This window comes from Ictalurus punctatus, chromosome 26, assembly GCF_001660625.3.
Source record: "Ictalurus punctatus breed USDA103 chromosome 26, Coco_2.0, whole genome shotgun sequence".
Lineage (NCBI taxonomy): Eukaryota > Metazoa > Chordata > Actinopteri > Siluriformes > Ictaluridae > Ictalurus > Ictalurus punctatus.
This window is the reverse complement of record NC_030441.2, coordinates 10197692-10215763: the sequence shown is the minus strand read 5'-3', so window position 1 is coordinate 10215763 and position 18072 is coordinate 10197692.

The window sequence follows — 18072 nt, the reverse complement described above, 5'->3', positions numbered from 1 at the left end:
TTAGCTACTTCAAGTTCCCCAAATGAAGCTAGCTAATGCTGGGATGATGTGCCATGTTTTGTTGTGATCTAGCTGTAGAATAAATGACTGTAAATCAGTATATTTATGATTCAGCTAAGCTGTAACTGAGCCCACATACTGTACAGTATCATTTTTTCATGCATGTTACATAGTGGTCTGTTCCTCTTCTTGACCATGACGTAATAAGCTTTTTCTGCTCTGTAACACAATCTGACACACTTAGCACACAGATAATCTCATATGCTAGTGTAAGTGGATTGGTTTTAAGTCAGTTACTCCTAATACTGTATTAATCTGTTGCATGAGAGGAGCTGGGCTGGTTGGGTAGAGCCTGGAATGTTCTTGAGTGTTTATTTATATGTCACGAACAACAGCAACTTCACAAAGAGAAGACTTGAAAAACACCTTTCTGCTCCTACTTTCTTACGCTCCTTCTTTGCACACCTACTCCTTCCAGAGAAGATGCTAATTAAAGATTCCTTGCCTGCAGCGAGCTTCTTGCATGTACAAATCAACTATAATCGCACATTACACACCCTTTGCAGATGTGCTGCTGCAATGAAAACAAGAAGTAGTGGAGATGCTTCAACCCCAATGGTAAACATATCCAGACATGCTTTAGGAATTTAGCAAAAGTTATAGAGAAGATCCTGAGGAAAGCATCATATCTGCCTGAGCTTATACCTAACTTTACATATTGCTTATAGGAAATGAATAATATTTAGTATCCAGAATTTACAACCTGACCATGTATTTGGTGGAATCCCAATAAACAAAAGTGATTTTTTTTTAATTGATTTTTTTTGTGTGTGTGAAAAAGCTACATTTATAACCCCACCCCTCACACTAAACTTAGCTGTTTTGTATTATATTATATTTTCTAAATTCTTACACATTTGGGGTAGTGTGATAAAGGCGTGATGCAAAGTAAATTGTTTTCCTATAACTGCACATCCCAAAGTGTCTTATTCCTCTTCTACCATAGTGATTTATTAATGAACAACACTTCACACTTTTTAACAATTTATAATTACATTTAACATTGAATTAATACGAAACATCCAGGGCTTAGTGGTTAGCATGTTCGCCTCACAGCTCCAGGGTCGGGGGTTTGATTCCTGCCACTGCTCTGCATGTGCGGAGTTTGCATGTTCTCCCTGTGCTGCGGGGGTTTCCTCCGGGTACTCTGGTTTCCTCCCCTAGTCCAAAGACATGCATGGTAGGCTGATTGGCATGTGTGTGAATGTGTATGTGAGTGTCCCCTGCGTTGGACTAGCACCCTGTCCAGGGTGTGCCTGATGCTTCCTGGGAAAGGCTCCTGGTTTGCTGCAGATAAGCGGTCATATAGAAAATAGATGGAATATCCATGAGGCAAGTTTGTCCCAGTTCTCATCTTTGTTATAGCAGCCATGAATAGTCAATCCCTTACCAGACCCTCTTTTTTTCTTTCTTTTGAAGTTAATAATAATAATAATGATAATAATAATAATAATAAAATAACAACAACATGCTACATGTTACAGAAAAAACAGAAAAAGCAGTCTTCTGTCCTGAAGACAGAAAATGTAATGTTACAAAGCACTGACACTGGAGACTCCTTCCGTTCATTTTCAATAAATGTCTCCTTATAGAAATCTTAACCACATAAATTATTAGACGTTTTTCTTTGTTAAATACCATTTCACTAACAAATAGAAAGAGATTTAACCTTTTTTTAAAATTAACCTTAGCTTACGTGGAGTACGCACCATACAAGTGAATGAGTAGAAATGATTAACGTATTAGAACAAGTGCGTTAGTATTAACCCATTGTTTATATTATAGCTGGAACGATTGTCAAAGCTGCTATAGGGTAAAGCTGTTATAGAAAATAAATCCACACCTTCAGATTTGAGAATTCAACAGTGCTGCGGTATAAATATGGTGTTATAATGGCCCAATAAAAAGTTGTAAATTTAAGTTAGTAATAAATTAAAATTTTGTTTACCACATATTGAAAACTGAACAACAATCAGTTCACACTTAGATTGATAATAGATAGAAAATGGATATCAAACTGTGCACTGTGTATGTCTTGTATTTGTAATGCACTTTTTAAGTACTGTCCATGAAAGATCCTAGCTGCTAGCTGACCTCCAGCTCAATCTCAAACACTGAGAGTTTTATTTAAGCTAACAACTCATGAGCACTGAGATGGGGATACTACAGATCTACCATTATTTGTCCGTTGATCTCTCAGCTCCATCTCAACCAAAGCCAGTGGGGAGCCATTTAGTTTTTCTCAAGCCGATGCACGCAGGATTGTGGCTCAGTGCCATTTCATGACTAATTTTTTGGTGCAAACTGCCAAGAATATCCATGTCTTTAATATGCTTTCTGGCTTAGGTGCCATGGTGTAGTGATGACAGTCATTCACTTTTGTCATTGTTATTATAGTGTGATTGTATGTGTGCGTATAAGTGTTTTTGGCCTACACTATTTTAAAATAAGAGAGAAGGTGATTCTACATTATTAATAAGAATAACATTAAAGCATCTTTCAAGCATTCAAAGCAATGCAGTACAAATCTAACAAATGTTTTGGGAAAAATCTATTCAGAAATGGACCCAATCTTATTACCATTCTCATAGCTGCTGACTAGTCGCGACTAAAATATTAATCCCATCATCCTCTGCTGAACACCAGTCCATCTGTTGATCATGATGGCACACTGAATTAGCCAAAGTAAACAGAGAGCCAAGCTCTTGTTTCCATGGCGACTCGGGGCAGAACGCATCGCTGTTGAAGTCATTTTCAGCGTGGATCAGAGCAGCCATTCCTGCTCCTGCGCATGCCATAGCTCTAGCTATAACAGGAAGCTCTACTGATGGAGAACTGTATACCAGAACAATCTGATTACAAAGGTGATGTTTTCAGTTTCGCAAAGAATAATTTAGATGCCCACAGTTCCTGTTTGGATTAGGATGCAGTTGTTTTGGTATTAGAGTAGTATTTAGTGTGCTCTCGTCAACATACTGCATATTCAGATAAAAATAGATGGAGGTAGAGATCCTGACAGTTACAATGTAACTTTTCCAACACAAATCAGCCAAGGTTCTGAAGGATTTTCATGGCTTCCTTCCATAACCTTCCTGATTTACATTCCAGTGGCTGTTTTTGTCGTATATTTCATCTTGGGCTTGTTACATAAGAGTGATTTGCAATGATCGCAAACACAGCAACTTTGTTTTGTTCCTCATCGTCATGAACATTGCTAACATCAAAAGCGAGGTGACCTTTTACAGCTCAGCATACAAGTTTTTGTAAGGTAATAAAGTCAAATAAAACCTTGAAAGAAAATGATTATAAAAACAATGAAATATTAAACCTACGAACAAGAAATTAACATCATTACAGGATAAAATGTTTTCCAAAAGGCCATTAATCAAAAAAATTGGCAAGGCTGTTTTGCTTTATAGTAAATTTCAGTAGAATAACCATTTTGGTGTTCCTCAGAGAGCCTATTGACAGATAACCATTACTGTTGGTTTTTAACATTGAACAGAAGAATCATTTCATACTAGAAGTGTTTAAATCATGTGGAAGGTTTTTTATGGTGGGAAATGTTTGCTCAGTTCTTTGTGGCAAACCCCATGCAGTAAACGGCTCTTTTCGGACCATAAACGTTTTTATTCTACGGTGTTGCCCTAAAGAACCTTTTCTGGGACCTTTATTTTTAAGAATGTATAATAAACTGTGTTCAACTTCCATGTGTTGTGATTAATCGGTCGGCAGGTTTTTTGATAAAGATTTACGTCCTGTTTCAAAAAGGCTTCAGGATGCCTCAAACAGCAAGTCAAGGTTAGGATATGGAGTTTGGAAGAAGTTGTTGACTGCTGACGCTTCATTGTGGTTCGCTGTGTTTATTCTGTCGTCTCTCCAGGCCGCATCATGCTCTTGAGCCTACATGGTCCCTGTCTTGGGGCGTTGGTTGGTCTGTAACTGCATTATAAAAGAGAGAAAGCTGCTGATGGTTCATGGGAAGTGCTCTGCATGCTGTCTCTTTCCCATTAGTCCTGACCGAGCTGAACAATGGAGCAGCTGTGGGATGGACAGACTTCCGCTGAGTTAATGCATCACTGGCAGGAAATAGCAATCAATAGTGTTGATTTGGACTTTCAGATCAAGAGCTGTAATGCTCTGTAGCATATCCCTGAAAGTACCTGGAGGTTGTGGGGTGCGGGGTTGAGGGTGGGGGTTGGGGGTTTGAATCCCACCTCCACCCTTTGTGTGTGAAGTTTGTATGTTCTCCCTGTGCTTCAGAGGATTCCTCCAGGTACTCTGGTTTACTCCCCCTGTCCAAAGACATGCGTTGTAGGTTGATTGGTATTTCCTAATTGTCTGGAGTGTGTGTGATTGTGCCCTGCAATGGGTTGGCACCCTGTCCAGAGTGTCACCTGCCCTGTGCCCAGAGTTCCCTGGAATAGGCTCCAGACTCCCTCATGACCCTATTTAGGATAAGTGGTACGGAAAATGGATCAATTAATGGTTGTGGATTAGTGACACCATTTCCCTTGGTTCCTATAAGATAATCTAAAGATTGGTATAATCTCAATGCTAATAATGAGACACAGTTAAAATGGCCAGTTTGTTAGTTTACACTATCAGCTTCCATATACAATTTTTTTTTTGAGCCATTTCTACATATATTTTTTTTTTTTGTTCTTGCAGTCCGCTCTCGGTTCCCCAGAGTCTACAGTTGTTGATTTGTGTGTATGTGGGTCTGATAACTAGGTTCATGTCAGTCCACGTTTACTCATTTACTCCAGTTTCCTCTTCACAGTAACACACATCCTTTGTTCGTGGTTTTCAAAATGAAGGTGTCAAATTGTCTCACTTCCTTTACTGTATCAAGATCCCACATTGTAGAAGTTTTTCCCCCTCTAAAAAATGATCCTGCCTTTACCTAGCCTATACTGTGTTAACCCTAGCTGGGATTATTGCAGAGTTAAAAATATATATTTGCTGAGGTAAGTGGATGCATGATGCATGATGCCAGCATTAATCATTTTGAAACCTGAAGCTGGTAAACATTCTGAAACTAGAGACAAAAGAGATAGAGGCATCTCTGGCAAGTGCCACATCAGAGTTAATCACATCGAAATCCTGTGTCTGAGACAGAGAGAGAGAAACCGTGGGCTTAATTACCCGCAAGCTGTTTAATAGCAGTGCTTGAATCAGGCCTTAGGCTTTAATTAGAGCAGTGCAAACGGCAGCAAGAGCGCTTTGTGTCATCTGATGCATAGCGTTTGATCAGCACTTTCAGGAAGGAGGATGTGTTTTGGAGCGTAGCAACTACAGCCCCACCCAGGCATAATGAATATGTTTAGTAACAAGGTTTAATATTTCATAGCTTTTCAAAAATGTAATAAATAAATAAATAAATAAATAAATAAATAAAGAAGAAGAAGAAAATAAAACAAAGTGCAGATGTATTGCACCCATTTAAAAATAGCATTGCCGCGCAATACAGTTATTTGCAAACACACACACACACACACACATATCCTTTTCATGGTCACGGGGAAACCTGGAGCCTATCCCAGGGAGCATCGGGCACAAGGCGGGGTACACCCTGGACAGGGTGTCAATCCATCGCAGGGCACAATCACATACACATTCACACATGCATTCATAAACTACGAACACTTTAGACACGCCAATCAGCCTACCATGCATGTCTTTGGACTGAGGGAGGAAACGGAGTACCCGGAGGAAACCCCCTTAGCACGGGGAGAAGATGCAACCTCCACACACACACAGGGCTGCGGTGCGAATCGAACCCCGACCATGGAGGTGTGAGGAAAACGTGCTAACCACTAAGCCACTGTGTACCCTAATTCAGAATTCGTTCACATGATTTATTAATACATGAGCACATTTTATTAATTCATTCCCTCCTTTTAGTTAAATCGTGGCCATGTTTTATTAATTTATTCCTGTGAATGCATTTACATAAAACAAGGGAACAAATTAGTAAAACGTGGCTACTACATGTACATATATGGAAAACAGTAAACTTTTTAAATTTGCATCTGTGCAAATCATCTAATTCAGTGCTCTCTACATATGTTCTGCCCCTGGGGTGGGTACTTGCTCCATTGGGGCTATTCAATGCTAGAATCCCATATTAATACACCATCAGGGATTCTCCATCAGTAATAGTAAGTGAAATGTCTCCTTAATCACGTCGTTGTTCTCAATATTTAGCCCGCTCGCTAAGCTGCTATCAGGCGTGGTTGTGCCGTATATCGGACGCTATTGGTTGTTATGTAAATCACAGTAACTTCCTGTTTTATAAGGAAATATGTCAACATACAGAATCTAATCATAGCTAAGAAGCCATTTCATAGGGACTTTAACTATTATGTGTAGTCTCTGCCTTGGATGCTCCGCCCACAGGATACGGAGCATCTGATATCATTTGTACACTTTTCTGGCCACTATCTTCAGAATGCTAAAGGTTGCAATCCAATCGGCTCTTACTGATGAAACATAGCGCTAATTATGGTGTAGTTTAAACCAGTAGCCATGTTCTCTAGCCATGTAGTAAGGTTAGTTATTATGTTATGTCAATAAATTGCTTAGCCAAATTAATCAGTTAGCATTAGGTTACCTAATGTCTTGTCAGTGATGAATACATTTTTATTTTCACAAAATAATGGGTGCATACACACTCTAAGGTCATTTAATTCACAGCTCCAGGAGACAAATGTGTTTGTCATAACCCTGGCTGGCTTGGCTGGAACAAGACTTAACAATTTATTATTTATCACTTGGCATTTACTCTTCAGTATGTGTGCTCTTAGTTACCGACACCAAACACCCGAAAAGCAATAATGATATGCTTTGCTTTGTTGTGCTTACATCTTGTAGCCTTTTGTGTGAGTATCATTCTTGTGAGTCTAAGGTTGTATCCCCAGATCTGCAACACACATTATACCTCATTCCCGGAATCAGAAGATGCCGTGTAATGGTGCAAGTAAAGCTAAAATGGCTTAGTTGTGGTTTCACTTAATATGTAGACAAAAGCTTTTCAATATAATATACAGCTTCTGTGTGAATCAACAGTAAATGATTCAGCTTTGCCACTAATCCTGCAGGACTTTGCAATGCAATTACAAAAGGACTATTTTCTTTGCTTGGTGTATTTAAAATGAATGTAATATTGCAACTGTTACATAACATGAGTTTACTGTATCCCTTCTAAAAGAGGAACTGGGCCCCAGAGGGGATCAATATTTTAATGGCCTGCAGAGTAAAGCTGACCTGGAAAAGTATTGGGGGGAAAAAGGGAATTTTTTCATTATATATGGTAGAAAATCCCTTATAGGCATGGATTTTTATTCAGTTATTCTGTAACTACTAGGAATTGTTCAATATATATATATATATATATATATATATATATATATATATATATATATATATATATATATATTGTGTAGGTCCTCCTTGTGCTGCCAAAACAGCTCTGGCCTGTCGAGGTATGGACTCCACAAGACCTCTGAAGGTGTTCTGTGGTATCTGACACCAAGATGTTAGCAGGAGATCCTTTAAGTCCTGTAAGTTGTGAGGTGGGGCCTCCATGGATCAGACTTCTTTGTCCAGCACATCCCACAGATGCTCGATTAGATTGAGATCTGGGGAATTTGGAGGCCAATTCAACACCTTGAACTCTTTGTCATGTTCCTTAAACCGTTCCTGAACAATTTTTGCAGTGTGACAAGGCACATTATCCTGCTGAAAGCGGCCACTGCCATTAGGGAATACCGTTGCTATGAAGGGGTGTACTTGGTCTGCAACAATGTTTAGGTAGGTGGTACATGTCAAAGTAACATCCATATGAGTGCCAGGACCCAAGGTTTCTCAGCAGAACATTACACTTCCTCCGTTGGTCTTCCTTCTTCCCATAGTGCATCCTGGTGCCATCTCTTCTCCAGGTAAGCAACGCACACTCATCCAGCCATCCACATGGTGTAGAAAATGTGATTCATCAGACCAGACCACCTCCTTCCATTGCTCCATGGTGCAGTTCTGATGCTCATGTGCCCATTGTACAGGGACAGGGGTCCGCATGGGCACTCTGACTTGTCTGCGGCTACACACCAAGCTGCAATGCACTGTGTTCTGACACCCTTCTGTCATAGCAAGCCTCAACTGATTTTCTATGGAATCGGACCAGACAGGTTAGCCTTTTCTCCCTATGTGCATCAATGAACCTTGGGTGTTCATGACCCTGTCTCTGGTTGACCGGTTGTCCTTCCTTGGACCACTTTTGGTAGGTACTAACCACTGAATACCAGGAACACCCCTCCCCACCCTACAAAAAAGACCTGCTCTTTTGGAGATGCTCTGACCCGGTCGTCTAGCCATAGCAATTTGGCCCTTGTCAAAGTTGCTCAGATCCTTACACTTGCCCATTTTTCCTGCTTCCAACACATCAACTTCAAGAACTGACTGTTCACTTGCTACCTAATAATTTATATCCCACCCCTTGACAGGTGACACTGTAAGAAGATAATCAATGTTATTCACGTCACCTGTCAGTGGTTTTAATGTTATAAAACAAAACAAACAAAACAAAACAAAACAAAATGCTATAAGACTTGAAAACTTGAGCTAGTAATATGAAATAATAGGATTAATAATAATAGGACGCTTGTTTTTTTTTAGCCTGTTACCGATTAACTTGTGTTTGTATGTGCTTTGGTCATGGAGCTTATCTGGCTGGCATCTAGCAGTCAAGGTTAACTGTGCTAGCACTTCCAACTCTAACCACATTCCACTGGCACAGCCTAATCGCCTCAGAAAGTAACTCCCTGTGCTAGTTGTAAATTAAAATGGCTCCAGTAAAAGGGGAAATGGAAATTTTTGCCCATGGTGTGGCCCAGTTTCAATTTGTATCAAAGGTCTGAGAAATAGGGGTATCACAATATCTTTAGACACTAAAGAAATAGAGCTATTACCATAATTGCTGAAGAATTAGACAGTCTCAGATCACTACAGGAAAAGGCAGAGGCTATTTTTAACATGTTCCTCATTCAGTAGAACCCCACTGCTTAACATTAACACATCCCTCAAAAGCTATGAGCTTTGGAATTCTGTTAAGGCAGCAGAATAGACCACCATGCTGCTTTATTCTTTCGCTATGTAGCTTTTTTTTATGGCAGCACAAACACAGGAAGTGGCACTGCTCCAGATCTGGCAGATTGTATTCATTACCTTACCGCATGTGTTAAAGGCATTTTTCTTTGGTGCAGTGCTGTATATGAAGCTAAAACTAGCGTCAGGAATTTTCGTAAACATTGAAGACCTTAATACTAATCGTAGGGTTGGCGGTTCGATTCCCGGCCCACGTGACTCCGCATTCCGAAGTGTCCTTGGGCAAGACACTGAACCCCAAGATGCTCCCGATGGCAAGCTAGTGCCTTGCATGGCAGCTCTGCTACCATTGGTGTGTGAATGTGTGTGTGTGAATGGGTGAATTAGAACCAGTGTAAAGTGCTTAGTAGAACCACTAAGATTAAAAAAGAGCTATATAAGTGCAGACCATTTACCATTTACAAGAACCAGTGGCCTATGAAGTATTGAAGTATACGGTATTTATAAACCTAAGTGCTTGGTATACTGTATAACATTCCTAGAATCTTACAGAATCTAGAGATCTACCTGGATTGTATATGAGGAAATAAAAAGCTAAATCCCCCGTACTACAACATATTCGAAGGCAAACATGTTCAATATTCAAGGCTTCCTTTCCGCTAGCATTCTTAAGCCAATGATCAGCTGAATCTCATGCAACACATTTTACACGAGATTTAATCCTCTAAATTCGTTAGTACCATAAGCAGAGCTGTTTGTTTTTCTACACGACGGTGCATGTGCAAACATGCTCACACACTCTCTGCCTTGTATTTGGAAGTGCCAAGGCATGCAAGGAATTGTAAAACAGATTTTATTTTGTCTGAGCTAAGAGTGGCTCTTCTTATTGATACCAGGTTGCGTCTGTCTGAGTGCAAAAACGTTTTACCTAATCTTATTGTTCAGTCGTATTACAGCATTACTTTCTAATACAGTGTTGGTTTTTTTTTTTTTTTTTTTTTTGGTCAGTATGACCCTCGTGACGTAACGTGAATTGTCAGGAGAGCAAACAAAGTTTAAGAAGCATGTAAAACAATGTCTTTTTTCAACATGGACAGGGTAGGGCACTAAAACACTACTACACAACAACAACACATATAGTGTAATCCTACGCACACACACACACACACACACACACACACACACACACACACACACACACACACACACACACACATTATAATGTTTGCCTAAATATAAACCATATACTGTATATTGGAAAACAGAAGGCAAATCCCATGTTATAGCAGATTTGAGGAAAGAACATATTTGATAGTGTAGGTATTCCCACTGGTTCAATGGCTTTAATTGTTGTGTAAACAAAACCAGCACTGAGGTTAAAGTGCCATGTATTGTGGTTCAATTTTTCCCATGCTTGAATAAGGCTCTCTACAATAGGTATGTAATACCAAAGCAGAAGTCCTGCTTTCACTTCCCCTTTGTTGCTAGCGTGCAGTATAACTGGTCTTGTTTTGTATTATACAATCACACAGCACCCCTTCCAGTGACACCTGCTGCTAGTGAGTGCAAAATGGTGGCAAGGATGTCGCCCAATCAAAGATCATTCTGTCATATGAGGCCCAAGAGAAACAGGAAGTTTGTGGGTGTAGAGGCAGCATCAATTTGTGTTGTCTCTCTGTCTCTCTGACTTCCTCAACTAACCAGGGATCAGCATGTGGCTTGGTGCAGCGTTGGTGCTGTTACCATGACCCTGTTACTTCAACTAGACTGGCAGCTGATCTGAAGGACTCACAAGCTGTGATGTGACTAAATGTTGACCTCAGTTTCTGATCTCAAGCTGAGTTTTGAAGCCTGCAGCAAAGAAGCTGATTCTGATTCTGGTGAAGGACTACTTGCCATAATACTTGAATACTTGCTTACTATCAAACTACAAATGATCACTGGTGTAGATGAGAAAATCTGAGCTCATGCTTATTAAAAGTATAATCGATTATTTTTTAAATTCAAACCCCACCATTCAGTGTTCCCCCAAAGCCATGACCCCAAACAAAAACGAATATAAAGAATACAGGCTAAAAATCCCCAAACAGCAGTGCAAAATTGTCAGGCAAGAAGAAATTGTCAGGCACCTTCTTCTTCAGAAGAAGTGTGTGGTCAACGTCCTCTTTTTTCCCCTCGCATATACAGAGACTATAGTTAGTATAGGATTTTCCTCATCAACCGTACTGGCGTTAAAGCAAATGTATGCCTTCAGAGAAATACAAAGATAATTGCCTGTGACTCATGAAGCTAGGTCACACCTAATAAATCACTAAAAGACCTTTGAACCTAAATGTTTACTCACGTCTGTCTCAAATTAAAATCCGGGTTAATTCGACCAGACGAAACATAATGACATAGCAAACACAATGAAGCAATCAGTTTACTGAAGATGATGAGATTAATAACAGATAAAAGTTGACCAGATTTGCACATAAGGCCAGACACCTTATTATAGGTGACCCATTTAATATGTTATGTATTGGTCGTGCATGGAAATGCTCCACAAACAACAAGCATTCAAATTCTGGCTCTAAACATTATTCTGTCAGCTCAGTGATTTGATATAATAGCACATGGCATCACTTTACTGTAAACACTGGCCTGGCTGAGATAATATCATGATGGTCTGAATAAACAAATTCAAGCTTATGACTGCTTTTGGTCAACAGCATAACTATTATAAAGGGTCATGAAAAACTTTAATAACATCATTTCTTACAAAGTCTGTTACTGTTATTCTTGGTACAAATGACAGTTTAACATTTTGATCTCGAGAAGAAGAACTGGTTTCATGAGGTTCTGACCCTGCAGGGTGAAAGTTAATATATTCTTCATACTTCCTCTTAACGCTCAGTTAATGTAAGACAAGTACACACATGCACATATAGTAAATGTAAGTAGATAACAGGTTTGTGAAGTGGAATGTTACTGAATGATACACCACGTAAGGACTTAAACCTTGAAAATACCAAAAGAACCAACTCTTAAAAACCCCCTTTTAAAAAAAAAGTCGACTCGACTCACTCTGCTGGACGTGTGTATGGAGGGGACTGATTGTACTTCCTGTTTTGGTGTTGCATTCTTTGGCAGCGGAACAGAGACGAGTGTTCTTCAGCACCCCCCCCCCCCTTTATTTCCTCTCTGCAGAGCCGTCTATCAAACGCATAGTGCACATGAAAGAGTAGCTCAGTGAGCTGTAAAATGTATGAAAGGTTTTAATTAAACATCACACCTGGATTTTTACTACATACATTAACAGTACAAATTCAACTAAGATGGGATGTACTGTGTATTTCGTAATAATATGGTCAAAATTGCATCCATATAGTTTGGTCTTTGACGGCCAAAAAGAGGTCTTTGACGGCCATTTTGCAGCTGGGCCGTCAATGGGAGTCAAAACAAAGCTAATCCAACGGCCATCAGCAGCTGCTACGCTCATGAAAGCGAGCTGGCCATTTCTCAGTGAGCTTTTGAGGTGGAGGAGAGGCTCAGAGCCTTCGCCTTGTGCATGCCTTATGTCCTGCATGCCCATAACCTACGCCTCCTTAACTGGATGTGTGCCTTCTGTCTTACCACACACACACACACACACACACAGACACACACACACACACACACACACACACACACACACACACACTGCAAAATACAAAAGTCTGGCTGGCCCTGGGCCCAGTCTGGTTCCCCCTAAACTTTACATCATGAATGTCACAGGGGCTGGCACACTAGCCTACTTACTGCAGGGAGCCCCTTATTCTCTCAGGCTGCAGCATTTCACAATTTAAAGCAACATTACCCCAAAATTTGGCACTACATCTCATTTTCAATCACACTTCAGTTACCAACCATAGACAATACATATTCAATTTCATTTTTGTTGATGCTTTCAGTAAAGGCTTTATCTATAATGACCTATAAATACATCACAACACATATCATAACATGTTATAATACGTTCATGACACATTATGCCTTTTGTTATATATACATAAAAATGCATTCGCATTTATTGCAATGTTTATTATACATTCATATAATCCATTACACAGTGTTCATAACACATAACACATTCATGAATGTGAAAGAAAATCCATTCTTGTATGCACAGTTCAATATGGTGTTATGCTATGCCATATAACCAGAGACACAAAGAGACATTCCCTGTTTTGTTTTTTCATTTCAAACAAATTATTAATCATACTGACCAGAAATATAAGCAGATTTTTATTTTTATACAAAATTCTATCAAGCCCAAATCTGCTTTACAGTAACTGAAAAAGTCTGAGCACAAGAGTCTATTGTATGTAGGCACATTGTGAAATACAGTTAACAAACCAAAATATGACAACCACTGGCCAACTGAGGTAAAACAAAATATTTTCATGTTATAAAGATGTTTACAAAATGTCATAATGTCAAATTATGTCAAATTTATGTCACCTGTCAAGTCAGTACTCTCACTAAATTCAAATGTTCCTTTGTGGTATGATTTCCTAATAGTGTCGCTAGTACATTTCATAACTTGTTCAAATGAAAATCATCAGTGTAGGTCTTAGTGCATCTAAGACTACACATAAAGCACTATACAAAGTAAGATTGAGGTTCTTTGACATTGGCAAAAAACTGTTGCTTATTATGCATTTTCAATGAACAATTAATGTTTCATTCATTCAAACAATTCATAATGCAAATTAAACATAGCTATGAAGTCCAATGCACTAAAATACCTTATGAAAGCATTGTTACCTTTCATAAATACATTTGTAACCCTTAATAGCCATGGCCTTCATACAGTCCCTCCAGGATTTAGCAATTTTGCGATAAAAGAAATGAATGCAAAATCAAGCAAAATTCTGAGGAGCTTGCATTTGTTCAAAATTGCCACAGATTTTCTGCAGATTTGGGCCAAGATGCATCACGTGACATCATCACAACGTGCATAAAGTCAAAGCCCTCTTCGAGTCACGTGTGTCAAACATGAGTACAGCTAAAAGATTTCCTTTATGAACAAACAGCACTGCGAAAAACCGTGCAAAACGATTTTGTGCAATTGCAATTTCGCCATTTCAAGTAGTTTTCTGCAAAAAAGAAAAGCATAAAATGCCGCAGCAAAATCAGACATTTTTTCCTGCAACAGTCACGAAAAAACCCCATGAGAATTGTTCACAGAAGGTGTTCATTTTTTCTTGCATAAATAATCATAAAGAAGCCACCCAATAGGGTGCAAAATAGGTATATGAAAACCAAAGAAAAGAATCTAATATTAGTCATTCATGATACACTCTGACAGTTGATATCTGTCACAAATTGACAATAAAAAGAAATGCGAGGGAGGATAATGGTCAGACAATTGACAAACAGGCAAAGACCAGACAAGACTTAATCTGTAAACGTGAAGGAGGCCATAGTCAAAACACTCATAAAAATAGGCAGATAACAAAGACCTAAAATTGTCATGACACAATGCCATTAGTAATCCGTAGTGAGCAGAGACAGGAGATTGTCTTGAGGTTGTGCAAGATTGTGAGCTAAGGATCATGGGAATTGTAATCAGCAACTTTGAGAATTGCAAACACAGACGTGACAGTAAAAACCCCACACAGGGAGTTCCCCACCAGGAATTTAATGGTATTATTTTCTGGTTTGACCCTTGGATCATGACCGTAGCCGTCCCGGTCGATGGCATACTGAAATGCCGTGGGTGATGACAAGAGTCAAGAATATACACTGGGGAATATTCCTTCAGTATCTAGCATGGAGGAGGGATTCACTGGACATCATCCAGTGGACTAAAAATGACAGGCTTGAGAAGTTATACGTGGAAGCTTGGAGGTAGTTTTAGCAGGTTAGGCTATTTTGTTATTTATTTGAACTACCCTTAATATGTCTATGTAATGTTGCATGAGTCTCCTCCAGGCCCTAAATGATTTCAAGCCCTTGACTGACAGCCATACCCAATCACCTCGTTTATAGGTAGAGTAGCAGAATGGTGTCTGTCCATGCCATCGAAATGCTTGATTCATGTGCCACCCCCTCACTTTTTACAAGCAACAGTTGGTGAATCTTTGGGTGTGGCATTCCAGGAAAGAGAGGTGGTTGGTAGTCCAGTACTCACTGGATAGTCTTGAGCTGGGTGGTGCATGAAGTTTTGTGCATATTCAGCCCAGGGAAGGCAACATGAGCATTTCTCCAGGTGATCATTACAGAAAGTATGAAGGAGTTGACCAATTTTTTTTCTCTGTTCGTGCAGAGATTATAACCAGAGATCAAACTAACAGATACTCCTAGTTTCTCCATAAATGCCTTACACACTTTCAAAGTGAATAGTGGTCCTTGGTCTCACACATGTCCTGTGGGATAACGATGTCTCTGAAAGCATGTTGAAACCGTATTGCTGTATTTAAGGTAGGAAGGGGAATGAGTTCAAGAAACAGTGCAGAGTTGTCTGTCAGCACTATTATGGATTTTTGTCCTTGGGAAGAAGTCAGGACTGATGAGGGCAGGTGTCTGCAAGCTGGGAGAGTGCATGTGCAACCTTTATCTGGCATGCACAGACCGTGACATGACAAACCTCTGGATGTTTGTAGCATGGTTTCCCAACAATACTCTGTATGACCCCAGGTTATCAGAGCATCAGAACGATTGAAAAATGACATTGGAAGGGTCTTTCATACTTTTATGCATATGACAATAAACCCTTGAATCTTGCTTGGAGGGCATTTTGGCAGGGACCTGGTGGTCTTGGATGGCCCTGGTGATTTGGTGATCAATATTCCAGCTTATGGCAATGAAGCAAAAACAAGATGGTGTCGTTGGTAGTGGGTTTTGCTTCTGTTGTGTAATCTACAAAGAAGGATTCATCTCCCACCCCATCCTTGGAGGCATCTATCTCTACTATGAACAGTAAATGTGGATCATAATGTTGTAGAATTGGAGCCAAGTTGAAGGCTTGTTTGAACTGCTTGGTTGTTTCAGAATAGTTGTGTGAGGGGGTGGAGTGATATGTGAGGGGTTGCAATGATACTGAATGAATCATCTGTAGACATTTGCAAACACTAGACATCTTTGTAAGTCCTTTATAGTTTGGGGAGTGGGCTGTTCTTCTACTGCTTGGCTGCATTTGTGACAACACCCTCCAAACATACAGTACAATGAAGTCTGGAAAGGTGACTTGATTCTTGACTGAGCTTGTTCTGATTGGGTCTCTCAAACACCCTTTTGTCTTGTTAGATGTGTTGGGATAGTGATTTAAAGTAGATTAACATATCTCTATAGGCAAACATGGATTTTCTGAGCATGTCTCTGAGGACATTGTTGATAAAGATCTGGAAGACAGAGGGGGCATTGATCAGTCTATATGGCATCACCATATGTTCATAATGACCTGAGGTCATACTGAAGGCCCTCTTCAATTTGCCACCTTCTCTGATTTAAACTAGGTTGCAGACACAAGATTGAGCTTGGTGAAAAGGGTGGCTGTTTTGAGCTTTTCTAGAGCTGATAGTATCCAAAATCTTTTCTACACAAGATTGGTTTTTTAAAAGCACTAGCCACTTAGAAAAACTGTTTGACTAGATTTAACTTGATCAAACACTCAATACAGCCTCTAATGGGTGTTGGCAGCACAACCCAAATACTTCACTAAAGAAATTGACCCTTTCTTTACCATATTTCATAGTTGTACAGTAGCCTGTTGTATGCAGTTGCTGTGCCAACATTTTAACAAAAAAAAGAACTCGGATAAATCTCTCTGATTTTTTCAAGTGGCATGTGCCTTGCAGGCTGAGACTGTAAATATTAGTCTGAGACAGCATGATCAGGAGATATATGATATCGAACAAAATAATGGTATTTACAGGACACCCTTGAGGCATCAGCTGAATCACAGATAACCTGTCCTAACAAGGGATGGCATACTTGCCTTTAGTGCACAGTTTCACCTGTACTCACAGTACTCCAGATTTTTCTGCACCATAAATTTTGATAATAGACCTTTGTGCAGTATAGGGCTTTTTATAACTGGATCACAGCTAGCCTTTTACAACTGAATAATGACGCACTGTGATATTTAAAACAGGGCCAACAGCAGAAATTGCTCAACATGTTAGTCTTGTTATGATTAACACAACTCATTGTGGTTATGATTTACGGAAGGAGAAAGATTAAACTTAACAGCAAGAGCAAATGAGTAACATTAGCAATATATATATATATATATATATATATATATATATATATATATATATATATATATATATATATATATATATATATTGCTAATGTTATTCATGATGAGTAACGTTGATTTGCTCTTGCTGTGCACGGTTGCTTAGTGATTAGCATGTTTGCTTCACACCTATATATATATATATATATGAGAAAACATCCCTCATATTTGTTCTTTTTTTTGTTGTTGTTGTTCTTTTGTATCTGCTCAGCGAAAAGGATGTTTTAGGACAGGCTGTATTGAAGACTGTGAGTGGAATATTACTAAAGTGGCTTCACTCCCACAGGAACTCAAGCAGGAAATACCAACAGATTAAGAAAGAATGAAAGTAAACGGAGCCAGTAAGTGGGGGGAGTCACAAGAAAAAGTAGATCATCTCCAAAACCATCATTTGAAGGGCCTCTAAGGTCTCTTCATTCCAAGGTCAAATTTAGGGCTACGTTTCACACACACTCACTCACTCACACACACACACACACACACACACACACACACACACACACACACACACACACACACACACACACACACACACACACACACACTTCACACTCCCAAAACAAAACTCCAACAGCACAGTGCTGCTTGGAGTACACACTGCTTCTGGACATTGATGGATCCTCAGCAATGCGATAGCT